Source organism: Nicotiana tomentosiformis, chromosome 6 (assembly GCF_000390325.3).
Source record: "Nicotiana tomentosiformis chromosome 6, ASM39032v3, whole genome shotgun sequence".
Taxonomy (NCBI): domain Eukaryota; kingdom Viridiplantae; phylum Streptophyta; class Magnoliopsida; order Solanales; family Solanaceae; genus Nicotiana; species Nicotiana tomentosiformis.
The window spans coordinates 113720821-113725171 of record NC_090817.1 but is presented as its reverse complement, the minus strand read 5'-3'; positions in this window follow the sequence as shown (position 1 = coordinate 113725171).

The following is a 4351-nucleotide window of genomic DNA, read 5'->3' as shown; positions in this document are numbered from 1 at the left end:
TATTGTACCGAATGAGTTCTCTTTAAACCAAAGGAAGAAGCTCAAATGGGATTGCCTTGACTATTATTGGGATGAGCCGTATCTCTTTTGGATTTGTACCGATGGTGTGATTTGATGATGTGTACCGGAGGAAGAACAAGTTAAAATTCTTGAGGCTTGCCACTCTTCATCATATGGTAGTCACTATGGTAGAGCTATAACAGCAACAAAAGTGTTGAGTTATGGATTCTATTGGCCTACTCTTTACAAGGACGCTAGCGATCTCGTCAAGCATTGTGATGAATGTCAAAGGGCCGGTGGGATTTCTAAGAAAAATGAGATGCCCCTCACCACCATCTTGGAGATTGACATTTTTCATTAGTGGGGCATTGATTTCATGGGTCCATCCGTGAGCTCTTGTGGGAACACTTACATTTTGGTAGATATGGATTATGTGTCAAAGTGGGTTGAAGTCGTGGCTTTACCCAACAATGAAGCTTGAAGTGAGGTGGCATTTTTGAAAAAGAATATATTCACAAGATTCGGTACTCCAAGGGCCGTTATTAGTGATGGGGGATCGCACTTTTGCAACAAAGCTTTTGATACCTTACTCACCAAGTATAGTATTACTCACAAAGTCTTGACCCACTATCATCCTTAAGCAAACGGGCAAGTGGAAGTCTCCAACTGGGAGATCAAGAGTATTTTGTCAAAGACAATGAATACCAACTGGACGGATTGGTCAAAGAAACTTGATGATACTATTTGGGCTTATAGGACAACTTACAAAACACCGATTGGTATGTCTCCATACCGGTTAGTGTTCGGGAAAGCTTGTCACCTTCTGGTGGAACTTGAGCACAAGGCTATGTGGGCATTGAAGAAGCTTAATCTTGAATGAGATGTCTCCGCCAACTTAAGGGTGGCACAATTGAATGAGCTTGATGAATTCTGGTACCATGCTTATACAAGTTCGTTCTTATATAAGGACAAGATGAAGTACCTCCATGACAAGTACATCCAGAACAAGGAGTTCAAAGAAGGTTATCTTGTGTTATTGTTCAATTCTCGATTACGAATGTTCCCGGGAATGTTGAAGTCTAAGTGGGGTGGTCTGTTTGAGGTCGTGAATGTGACACCCTTTGGTGCATTAGACTTGAAGAACAAAAATGATGAAGTATTTAGAGTTAATGGTTACCGGGTAAAGCATTATCTTGGAAAATTTGATGATGGCCAGGTTGTGGTATTAATTCATTTCAAGTGATTGATGGTAATCTGCATCGTGCCGTGGCGCTAAATCGGGCGCTTCTTGGGAGGCAATCCATGTTTCATTTCATTTTTTATTTACTTCTTTTTTAGATAGGTTTTGTATTGAGATAACTGGTTTTGAAGTGAATTGCAGGAATGAGTATGCATTGCAGGTACTATGTTTGAAAATTTGGCCAAGTGTTGAACAAATACGGCTCGTACATTTATTGTGCAGAACGCACAATTTTGTATGCCACAGCAGAGAAGAATCTGTGGTCGCACAACTGGAGACTCAAAAATCCAACTCTCTAAAATTTTGAATTGCAGAGAAAAGGCCATTCCGAGACTGCACACAAAATTGTGCGAACCGCACAAATTTCTGCGGCCGCACTCACTTTTGTGCGGACCACAAAATTTTAACAAGGTTGAGGTAAAGAGTGCGGACGACACTCAAAATTGTACGGCCACACTCCACTTCAATTTTGACCGACTTTGGTCAACCTATAAATAGGACCACATTGCACTATTCACAACTTTACACACTCTGAACTTTTGAGACCTAAGCAACCATAGTGCACATAAAGTACCTCACACTCCATATTCATTTCAGCAGTGTAGATTCTTACATGCATCCTTCATCACTAGTATGTTCAATTCATGTTTAGATTTTTCAATTTTTTTACTTTTTGTTCTTAATTAGTATAGTTATTTTTAGGCCTAAAATGTCAAATGTTCTTCATGTGTGCTTGAAATTGTGTGGGTAATTTCATGTGTGCTCATTGGGGACTCAGTAGATTATTCATCATGTTTAATTTGCAAATACCATGTCTAAATTGTGCAAAAATTGCAAAACCTAAGTCAGTGCAGATTTATTTTTGAATTGTGCAGCCGCACACAAAATTATGTGGTCCACAGATCTTGAGTTAGGGAAAAATGTGATACATGAAAAGTGCAGACCGCACTTAAAATTGTGCGGTCCGCAGAATAATTGTGCGGTCCGCGGAAAAATGTGTGCAACCGCAATTTGGAACTTCAGAGAACTAGTAATCTGAACCTGGTTTTGTGCGGCCGCACTAAAAATTATGCGGTCCGCACTTCAGCACGTGTGACCGCACCTTGAAATTGTGTGGTCTGCACAAGGCAGTCTGCGGCCGCACTCAATATTGTGCGGTCCTCACTATCTCTTTTGTACACTGATTTCCTGCAATTTTTAACATGCTTCTGGACTTTAACTGACTTATGTGCTTCGTATTGCAGACAATGGTTCGATCACGAGGCAGAGGTGATACATCTAAATGGAGGGGTGAACCCTCCCGAGGCCAAGGAAAGGCCACTCACCCTATAGGAGTGCAATCAAAAGCAATAGCAAAAAGGCCAACCACTGGGAGAGGTAGGGCCACAGAGCCCTCAGATTCAAGCTCGTATGTCCTGTCTGGGGATGCCTCCGAGGGTCACTTAGTGGAGGTACAACCTGAGGCCCAGTCCCAACCACCACAATTCACTAGGAGATACCAACTACCCAACGAATCCTGTACCATAGCAAGTTCTTCTGAGGGTTCCGATGCCGGTATCTAGGGTTCAGAGCCCTCCTCTACATACACTCCCTCTGCACCAGTTGCAGTTGATGATGATGATATTCCTGATGATGGTAGGGAGGTACCAATAGAGTGGGCGGCCTAGAGAGGTCAAAGAAGAAGGAAGTATGGGTAGATAGGTTCGTGAGTTTGACTGCCTTCACAAAGTTTAAAGAGTGGTGGCCCCAGATATCGCTCACACTTGAGCGATAATTCTTGGTGAAGGATTTGGATAAATACAATCCAAATGTCCTTAAGTAGTTCAGGGAGCGCAAGGGGTGGATGTGGTTCACCCAGAGTGTTATGGATGCCAAAGAGCACTTGGTACGGGAGTTTTATGCCAATGTGGAACATATCAAGAAGGGTACCAAAGTGACCGAACTAAGAAATTTGAAAGTCAAATTCGACCCAAGCACTCTGAACACTTACCTGGGATTCGAGGAGGTAGAGGCAATCCAGTACTTGGAGAAACTTGCTATGGGTGATGCAGCTCGCCCTTGGTTAGCAGAGATTTTGGCTACTCCTGGACCACCACCACCGTGGATCACAGTAGGGGTTCCTATTGCACGGGACAACCTCAATTTTGAAGCAAAAGGGTGGCAAATATTTGTGTGCAGCCGTATTTACCCAAGCCGAAATGAGAACAATCTTCCAATCCCCCGAGCAGTTTTGGTGGCATCTATTGTGGCCGGGTACCCAATCAATATGGGTGCCATCATGTCAGCCAACAAGTCAGTGGTTGTCTAAAAAGGTGAAAGCTCCTACCCAAATCCCAACCCGCTCACAGAATATTTCACAGATGCAAAGGTGGAGCTGAGGAGTTTTGATACAAAAATGCAGGTCAAGAAGCCCTTCTCATTGTACTCCTTGCAAGGTCCGAAAAACCCAGAGTTCAAGGGTAAGGCAACTACCACCGTTGGTCAGTCTAATGAGCCATTGGTGGTGTTACAGAGTCAAATGATGAGCCTTCTACAGCTCATATGCCTTCTACAGCAGTCGGTCCTTCTATCGAGACAGTTGACATGCCACCACCTTCATCTTTTAGACCATCAGCATTAGCACCAGTCTCCTAGACATTGGCGAGTCTCGACAACTGGATACAAACAGCTACTTCAAAGTTGTCTGACATAGCCATACAAGCTTGCCTTGCCGCCTAGTCTATCGAGTGTGTATCCAGTGTTCCATGTTTCTATGCTCCAGAAGTTAAGTGCTTATAAGCCAAAAATAAGCCAAAAGACATAAGTTGGGCTCTCCCAACTTATCAAATTTCAGCTTATAAGCACTTTAGGTTTGACCAAAATATTTACTATTCTATCCCTAAAATATTTCTTTTTAAAAACAAAACTCTTCGTATAGTTTTACTTTATCTCAGTTCTTCATAAAACCTAAACAGATGTAAAAATCCTCCTGCGTGCTTCTATCAAGACAAGATGTGACTAAGATGAAAAGAATTTAAAGCTGAATGAATCCAGTTTTTTGGTTTTGGGGTCCAATTCATAAGCTACTTTGGTACCTTTTATCCTATCTATTTTAAACTTTACTAAGTATTT